Below are 10,455 nucleotides of genomic sequence, written 5' to 3'. Positions count from 1 at the left end.
GTCCTGATGAATTTGCAGAGGAGAGCAAGGCAGATTCTAAAGTTAACAGAGCTGCAAAAATAAGAGCAGATGTTTGAAAAAAGATTTAAGGGACAATGCAGTTACTAGTAATGGCAAGGTCTAGTGGTGGCCATGGTAGTGGGTGAATGAGGTGGAGTGAAGTAGAAACCTGAAGGGGAGATAGTCAAGGATTTGGATGGAGACCACAGCATTGGTGTGGAAGTGGTCAAGTTGCTGACAGAATATAGAGCGGAGGAGGTGAAGAGGGTGAAGAGGTGAGTAGTGGTGAAGAGGCAGTGAAGAACAAGATGGTGAATTTGAAACTTAGGTCTTCAGTGGTTGAGGAAAGCAATGAGGGTGGCAGATGACTGCCACAAGGCAGGAGAATAGTGGCAGAGGTTGATGGCATATATTTCCAAAAAGGTAGGATATTTGAAGGAGGAAGGAGGCAATAATTGGCTATAAATGATTGTAATGAGCACGGAAAGCACCTAGCCTTACCTCCAGGCTCTGTGTGCAATGTGGGATGTAAAAGGAATAACAGGTCTCACTTGAAAGGCCAGCAAGGGAAGCACTTTTTACAGAAAGAAACCAAGCTTTACACACAACTAGTGGAGGAGCTAAAAAGACATTAAAAGGTATAGGAAATCTTCCCAGTATAGATTGTAAGTTCCAGAGCATCCAGTAGAAGAGCTGGGGAGAGGCATGTTTGATAATGACTGTGAGATCACATTGGAGATGCAAACGTATCTGGGTATGATAGGTGATCTAGAATACTACTCAAACATTAATGTATTTGAAAATCCCCTTGGGATCTTGTGCAAATTCAGATTCACAATCTTGTTGTGGGGTGGGGAGCTAAGAGTCTGCATTTCTAACAAGTTTCAAGGTAAGGCTGATAATACTTATTTGAGGATCATACTTTAAGGAGCAAGGCTTTGTAGGCTTGGACTAGTGTGAGCAGCATTAAGGTTAGAACCTGAGGAGAGGATGCCAGTGACGGGTTTGATCAAGAACAAGTGGAACTCTGGAGCCTCCTTCAATCTGGGAATATTTAGTAATTGCCAACATTTTTGGAAGATCAATTTTTAAACTGTCTTATCTTTAAATTTTTAAACCTTCTCTGAAACTAAAGCTCATGCATTAAGCATATTATTTGTTTCAGTGAGTGTATTGTCTTTGTTTCATAGGTGTGCACACATTATTTCAATAGGACTGTTTGTTCCTTGGAGCCAGAGACTGTGGGGAATAGTGGAACATTATTGGATCATGAATCATAAGACTTAATTTCAGTTCCCATTTGTATTATTAAATAGCTATGGAAAGCAGAGGAAAAGATAATTTACCTTTCTGGTCATATTTATGTGTGAAGTGGGGATAATCATGCCTAGCTGTCAGTGCTATGAGATTCAAATGAGATACTTAGTATACAAATGTGTTGTAAATGGAAAAACAATATAATAACAAGACAATAATTTTTGTCAGACTGGTATTTTTCTGATATATGGCAGCATGGCATATTGGCTGCTGCTTGACATTATTGATCAGTGACCATGCCACATTGGTAGTTAAATATTTTAAAATGTAACTCCTGAAAATTGTGTTTCATAAATTTACTGTTATTTATTCTGTGTCTTTATAAAGTGTCAGCAGAAAAATGGGCATAAAATAGTTGTGGAATTAAAGATTTGGTGTAACAAGGTAAATAAAATATATGAACACCTATACCAAGGCACACTGAGTGAAAAGTGAAAGTAATTCCAAAAGTCTGTAGAATTAGTTATTTCTAATGTCACTTTTACCAGGAAGCATTAAGGTGTCAGTTCTTGTTCCCTCACAACAAATTTGAAGGTGACTTCACTATACTTTTTGGCATTTGTTTCCTCTTTAGATTATACCCTTCACATTTTGTAGTTGGTTAATGCAGGTACACCCAGACAAAAGAAGGATGCTAGGTACAGACAAGCTATGATTGACCTAACCCATCCATTCTGTTCTGCAGTAGAACTCTCTGTTCCAAAATGTGTTATGGGGACTCATGTTAAAACTTCTTCAAAAACAGCTTGTTCTCTAACAGTAAAAAATATTTCTTTTATTTTTCCTTTTTTTCTTGGAGAGCTTGCTTTAGTGAGAACTGATTTTCCCAGCTCTTTGCAATTCAGAAAGTATGGATTTTGGGGTTCAAATTCAGGCTGTACCCCTTATTAGCTGTAAATCTTAACCAAGTTACTTAAACTCTGTAAACTTCAGGTTTCTCTTTTGTAAGACTGTCATAATTATAGGATCTTCCTCACATGATTGTTGTAAGAATTGAGATAATGTGCATAAAGTAAGTGCTAGTCACTATTAATGACTATGTAAGAACCTAGATAAAAAAATTTGTGTCCTGAATTTATAAAGTCTCTAAATTCAACAGTTTAAAAAAAAAACACTTAAAAATAGCAAAAGGTTAGAACAGACACTTCATGAAGTAAGGTATACAGATGGAAAATGAGCATATGAGGAGGTTTTCTACATCAATATTCATTAGGAAATGCAAATCAAAACCACAGAGAGGAACCACTTCACACTTATCAGAATGGCTAAAATTCTGACACTGATTATCAATAGCAATACCAATGACAAAAACCAAGTGTTAGGAGGATGGAGAGCAAACAGATGTTTCATACATTATTTATAGGAATACAAAATTGTAAAACCACTTTAGAAAAGCATTTGTTAGTTTCCTCAAAAGCTAAACATACCACTACCACATGACCCAACCATGCTTCCCCTGGCCATTTACCCAAGAGAAATAAGGTGGTTGTCCATACGATGCTTTACATATAAATCTTTATGTCTTTGTTTATATAGCTCAATACCAGAAACAACCCAAATGTCCAGCAACAGTTGAAAGGATAAACAAAATGTGGTACATCCATACAGTAAATGCCACTCAGCAATAAAAGGAAATTAATTATTGATACATGCACCAATGTGAACAAATCTCAAAATAACTGTTCTAAGAGAAAGAAGCCAGACAAAACAGTACTTATTGTATGACTCCTTTTATATGTAATTTTAGAAAATGCAAACTATAGTGACAGCAGTTAGATCAGTGGTTGCCTGGAGATGGGACGGGAAAGGAGTAGAAAAAGGCAGGAAAGGGAGATTACCAAAAAACAAGGGGAAGTTTTCGGGGCAATAGATATGTCCATTATGTGTTGATCATAGTGATGGTTTTACAGGTATATACAAATGTCAAAACTTACCAAATTGTATGTTTTAAACATGTAGAACTTGTTGTATGTCAATTATACCTGGAATGAAGTTATTAAGAAAAAAGAGGCTCTCCATATTTTGACCCCATCTAATAACCTTGTTTATTACTGAACCTTTTATTCCATTGAATCTATAACCATATTCCTTATAGGGATTACCCCAAAACATTTCTTTCACTTGTCCATTAAACATATATTCACTGGGTCTCTGTTATGAAACAGATCTTAGAAGAGGAGTTAGGCATCCTTCAGTGATCAAGATAGTCCCAGTTTCTTCTCTCATAAGCTTCACAATCTGTTCGGAGACATAAACAAGTCCACTGTTGTACAGTTATGTACATATATTATTATTGTGTTTATTATTATTTTTATATATTTAGGGGGTACAAGTGAGGTGTCTTACATGCATACATTGTGTAGTGGTGAAGTCTGGGCTTTTAGTGTACCCATCATCCGAATAGTGAACATTGTATCCAATAGGTAGTTTTTCAACCCTCACCCCTGACCCTCCCACGTTTTGAGGTCTCCAATGTCCATTATTCCACTTTGTACATCCATGTACTCGTTATTTAGCTCCCACTTATAAGTGAGAACATATTTGACTTTCTGTTTGTGAATTATTTCACTGAGGATAATGGCCTCTAGTTCCATCCATGTTGCAGCAAAAAACATTATTTTATTTTATTTTTTAGTGCGGGGTAGTATTCCATGGTGTGTGTGCGTGTGTGTGTTTATGTGTGTGTGTATTTTTTTCTTTTAATCCAGTCCTCCATTGCCTGACATTGATTCCATGACTTTGCCTTTGTGTGTAGTGCTGTGATAAACATAACAGTATAGGTTTTTTAAAAACTATATTATGATTCCTTTCCCTTTGGGTGTATACCCAGTAGTGGAATTACTGGATTGAATAGTAGTTCTACTTTTAGTTATTTGGGAAATTTCATACTGTTTTCCATAAAGGCTGTACCAATTTATTATTTTTGACTAGTTAGCCTTTGATAACCTTGATGTTATAAGATAATCCTCCAATGGGGGCTGCTGGGCCTCTTGCACTTAAAATTTAATATAACTTCCAGTGTAGTTATTTGAAATAGTCTCCCATCATTTGAGACCTTCTCCCATTATTCTTGAATGGTTTAATGGGTTTATTCTTAGTCCATTGCCACTTTTTGGTAGACAAGGTAACAGAAAGATTAAATGCATACGTTCTGAAGTCAGACTGCCTGAGCTTAAATTCACCTCTATCTCTTGTTCATCTACTTAGCTTCTCTTAGTTTTGCTTCCTCAGCATACTAATTGTACCTGTCTCATATAGTGATTGTGAGGGTCATTGGGATAATTCAAGAAGTTCTCTGAACAGTTCTTGGCATATGGAGTTGCTCAAAATATGTGAACTGTTTTCATTATTTTGGCTTCCTAAGGTAGCTTGATACCTATATAAAAACCACTCCAGCCAAATGTGGTCAATAATGCTAACTGGAAAGCAACTCTGACCTAGAGCCTTGGAGGGTGACTAGATAGGTGTGAATTACATTATCATAGACAAAAAGAGACAGAAATTCAGAGAACCAGTCAGGTGAAACCAAAAATACATGTACTTTTGAACCCTAGAACAAAAGGCAGAAAAGAAATTGAGGCAGTCAAAATTCAATCAACACAGGGTAGGTAAAGTTAGCCTACAAAGAGTTTCCTTTTCAAGGTAATGAGCCATGCTTATTTGGGTCATGATTATGCAGATAGGGAAGCTAAACTCAAGCAACATCATACTGAATGCTAAAATGGCAATTTAATTCTGAAATCAGTGTTGTCCCCCACTGAGCGGATCCATTTATAGTTCTGTACTGGGTAGAAGTTAATATTGTGAGACCTAAGCGGGTAGTGTGTAAATGACTTCCATGGCTAGGAAGGGAATGAGACTTGTGGTAACAGATAGGGGAAAACACACAGAAAGTACAACTTTTGAAATTCATCTTCTTTATTCTTTTTTAAAATTAGCTCATTCTCATCTTAAAACTCAAGATCTGGTAGAAATTTGAATAAAGAAAAAAATAACTAAAACAGTATTACCCATTCTCTGAAAACATGTTAACTTGGTTGGCTCTATAAAGAAAATAGGATATGAAAGGGGCCCATATTCAGAGATATTACTCATAGTGCCATGGTGTCACTTTTAAAGCCATCATATAAAACATTCAATACTGAAGACATTTAAAATAGTGGAAAATTGGTGTTTCTCTTAATGAACACGGAGCCAGAAATGACCCTCTGTCATCATGCAAGTTATTTTTTTGGCCTGTGGACTGATTGGCACTGTTATCCCAGAATGTCCAGTGGTACATCAGCATCTGTGTGCAGAGCCCATTCAGTGTTGAAAGGGCATGCAGGGGCAGTGACAGGAAGAAAGTGGAGGGCTTTATACAGCAGACTGATTGCAATGACGGACTTCACTGTTTGCCAGACCCCAGCTAGTGCCTCCTGCATCAGAATCTCCCTATCTCCAAGCTTCTGCTGGGAGGTTGGTTAGTAGCAGAAAATAGGTAAGAATAGAGGAAGCTGACCACAGTCCGGAGGTGAGTGCGATCAGAGATAATTATTAATGCTGAGGTTAGAATAAGATCTGGAACTTCTTATTCAATGTACAAAGTACAATGTACAATGTACATTGAACTTCTAATTCAATGTACAAAGTAGACCGTTGAATTCTCTAAGCGGTATACTGTATCAGCCTTTCTCCCTGTTTTCAGTTCTCCCTCCTTTACTCCCTACATTCATCCTCTCCTTCATTCCCTCTCATGTGTTTCCAGGAGCCCATAGAGAACTAGGCACTGGAGAGATCCCAAGATGACTTAGAGTCATTTCCTGCCACTGAGAAGCACTGGACAGGGAGTTAGAACAGCAACTTCTAAGGATCTAGATGACTTAGCGAGGCTCTTTACTTCTTGAGCCCCTAGTTTTATCTCATCAAAAACCTGGGAACTGGAGATGGTTTTATGATCTTATAGCTCTGAAAGTTAACTAGGTTTTAGATATTATCACTTATCATAAGCAAGGCATTCACCTAAGAATGTCATTTTATTCTCATGAAAATGAAACAGGCAAGCACAATTATCTCTTATATTACATATGAGGGTACCAAGACTTGAGATTAAGTAAACTGCAGAAGGGTGCTCAGACAGCTGGTAAGTGGAAGAATCAGAATTTGACTCCAGGCAATCTGACTCTATGCATGACCAATATACTATATTGCTCTTTTTGAAGCTAGTGGGTTTGTTTTATAGCTAGTGTGGCTGGAACTAATAGAAATAGCATAGGTGCATGGGCTTTGGTGTCAGAATTGCCTATGTTCAAATTGGAGTCCCATCACTTTCTAACTAAGCATCTTTGGGCAAATTATTTAACCTTTCTGTGCCTTAATATCAGACTATCAATGGGTTAATAACAAATTTTGGACTCGAAATCATTGCAATACTGAGCTTTGCTTTACAACTCAATAGCCATTGATTTTGACTCCCAGCATATTCCCACTTTTCCTATTTCAGTGCCATAATGCCTGAAATATCACCATTATGAGGACATTTCTTCAAGAAAAGCATTATCCTTTCAGTAAGTTTCTCTTATTAACAATAAAATATTGACTAGGATTGAGGAATATACTATGCCGGGAAAGATATGAATAACTTTATGCCATCATCTCACTTATTCCTCACAAATAGCATATAAAGTATGTACACACACCATATGTATAATAGTAATTATTCCCAATTTATATATGGAAAAGTGAGTCTCAGAGAGATGGCCAAGATGACACAAATTGTAACTGGTGGGACTGCAGTTTGATTCTAGAATTATTCTCTTAACCATTCTGACATTTTGTTACTAATAAATATGCCTGGAAGAGTTAGCATAGAGTCATGAATATATATATATATATTTCTGTTATTATTTCCCCCGTAAGAGGAGGAACCAGAACAGTACAGAGTGTGGTATGTGGAGCCAATTAAAAAGAGAGAGTAAAGCACCTGAAAACCAACTTCCCTTTGCTGAGGAGGGCTGGTTCTGGAGATAAATTCTCTTTTCCTTGTTTGACTTTGCACCTCATGCTGGGGTTGCTGCTGAGAAACATGGCAGACCTGTTCCAATTAGTGTCATAGAGGCTCAGGGCTGGAAAAGAATTTGGAGAGTGTAGCCTTGAATGTTTGTCTGGTGAAGGCATCTTCTTTTTAACAACATGAACTTTTTTTCTCCTCTTGTCTCTGCTGTCACGCCTCCTTGAACGTGAAATCACTACATCTTTTAGGTGATCTCTTTGACAGTGGTCAGCTCTGCATTTCAAAGCTCCTTTTTTTAAATCTTAAGCTTGACTTTTCCTTCTTTTGTTCTTTCCTGTTGATTGGCAAAAAACAAGCGTGGTTGTTTTTCCATACTATAGTTGTATATACTTTTGGAGGCAAAGATGGCAAGTCACATACTCTGCCTCTCTGGCTGCCATCTTTATTTAAAATCTGATTTATTTACCAGATTTTAACTCAATATCACTTTCCTTAAGAACCCTACCCATGACCCAGACAACACCCTTGTTTTATGCATCCACAGTACCCTGAATTTTCTTTTGCAGCCGTTTGTTCACCAGCAATTATACAGAGATAATTATTGTTTCTCACAAGGTATACACTCTATGAGGGGCAGGGACTTGCTGTCTAGTTCACGTGTGTGTACTAGTCACTGTGCTTATGCATTTTATTTACAAACTTTTATGGAGCATCTCCTGGGTATCAGCCACTGTACTTGTGAACAAGATAGATTTAGTCCCTTACCTCATGGAACTTATATTCTAGTGGAGTTTTTCATTCTTTTTTTCTCAACATTTTTTTTTCTTATAGCAATTGACAATAAGAAAACATTGAAGTATGATTTCTATCTATGGTATTTTTCTAAGTGTAAATTGATTCAGAATGGTAGTTTAGACATGTGCTCATTGCCATGATTTAGTTTATGAACTGCACCTGTCCTCATTTCTAAGAGTTAAAAAACTGGGACTGGGTGGTTGGACTGACAGGTGCACAGATGGACTACATCAACGATAGCATCACAGTGAATTGGGAGCCATTCATTAATTTATCTTTTCAGCATTCATTCATCTTTTCTCATTCCCTTTGAAGTTCTGCTTCCACCAGTCTTAGTATTTGGGATAATAAAGTCTTTGGCCACAATGTAGGCCAAAGATTTGTGGTCAGAGTGGCTTGAGTTCTATAATATCCAACCTACTTACTTGCTGCACAACCTTGGACCAACCTAAACTCTCCAATTTTTAGCTTTCTGAGAAATATCATTTCCTACTTCATAGTTGTTTTTTTTTAAAAAAAAGGATGAAATGAGAAGTAGTAGTAGTAATGCCGTCACCACCATTACCACCACGACCATCATCTAACAATTATGTGACACTTATTATGAGCCAAGAACCATTCTAAGGACTTTCTATATATTAATTCATTCCAATCCTATCTATAAGATAGATACTCATATTATCCCTATTTCACAAATGAGGGAAAGGAAGCACACAAAGGTTAATAAACAAATTCAAAGTCTCCCAGCTGGTAAGTACAGATCCAGGAGAGAGACCACAGTGTCTGGGTCTGCATTCCATGCTCCCAACAACGCAGTTGTAGCTGCCTCTGGATAATGCAAGTAGTGCACTCAGCAAGGTGTTCAGTAAAAGGTGTCTTTATGTGGTTAATACAGGTTTGTGACAGCTCAAATTAGTTTGCCCCACTTTTCCTAGGGGATCTTACCAGATAAGAGAAGCATTATAAGCATGAAGCACTACTTATTCATTTTCTTGCTCAAATGAGCCCTAAACCCAGGCTTGTACCTGCTCTAAGTGGTCAGATTAAAAAACTAAAAGGAATAAATAGGTAAAAGAAGGAATCAGGCATGGAATCTAACAAACAGAAATGAGATTCTGATGTGAAAAATGTCTGCAAGATAATAGAGTTTTGTTCCTGAGTCTTCCACACACGTCTCTTGGCTCTGAAAGCAGAATGGTTCATCAGTGTCAGTTACACCACAGTTCAGTGCCCTCTTGGTGTCCATCACACCAAAAGCTCTGAGATTTAAAATTATCTTGAAAGAAGGTAAAAATGTTTACATGCTCCCACTGTGCATCTCAGTGGTTTCTTTAAAGAGTGGAACAAAAAGAATATTCTGGGCCGGGCGCGGTGGCTTCAGCCTGTAATCCCAGCACTTTGGGAGGCCGAGATGGGCGGATCACGAGGTCAGGAGATCGAGACCATCCTGGCTAACACAGTGAAACCCCATCTCTATTAAAACAACAACAACAACAAAAAAAAAAACTAGCTGGGCGAGGTGGTGGGCGCCTGTAGTCCCAGCTACTCGGGAGGCTGAGGCAGGAGAATGGCGTAAACCCGGGAGGCGGCGCTTGCAGTGAGCTGAGATCCGGCCACTGCACTCCAGGCTGGGCAACAGAGTGAGACTCCGTCTCAAAAAAAAAAAAAAAAAAAAAAAAAAGAATATTCTGTGCATTTTACCTAGTGTGCTGGTTCTGTAACCATAATAGGGTCTCTGCCTTGTAGAAGGCATGAATTCCTTCCCTGCTTTCTTGTGTTATTCCTGACCTTGTTCCAGCCTGCTTTCTTTTCCTTTAAGGAACAGCCCAGGTGCCAAGTCATATTTTTCACTCCCTCATTCATTTATAGCAAAATTTTATGGATGTTTCTACCATGTGTTTGGTACTGAAGGAAGATAAAAGAGAAGAAAACAAGCATGAATCTTGCCTTTTAGGTCACACAAGAATTTGTATTATAAGTTCAAGGAAAAGATTTTGGAGAATTTTATGTGAGAATTGTGATCAGATTTGCATTTTGAGAAGATTGCTCAGGCTGCAATGTGGCAGATGGATTGGAAGGGACAATAGTAAATGCTATTGTAATAGCAAGCAAGAGATTGATAGAAATGCCCCATCTCTCAGTTTTGAAACTGACTTTGCAAATTTTTTTTATAAAACACATCACAATTTTATTGCTTGAAGAATACAGCATATGAAATCACAAGAATGTCAAAATGAAAAGTCACTAGGTTTGAAACAAATAATACCTTATCAGATCCAGTGAAATATTAATTAACCTGAACTCTGCATCAGAAAAAAAAGGTGTGGAATCTAAGTAAATCTAAGTTGTTT

The sequence above is a fragment of the Macaca nemestrina genome, chromosome 6 (assembly GCF_043159975.1).
Source record: "Macaca nemestrina isolate mMacNem1 chromosome 6, mMacNem.hap1, whole genome shotgun sequence".
Classification (NCBI taxonomy): Eukaryota; Metazoa; Chordata; class Mammalia; order Primates; family Cercopithecidae; genus Macaca; species Macaca nemestrina.
Note: the sequence above shows the minus strand (reverse complement) of the source record.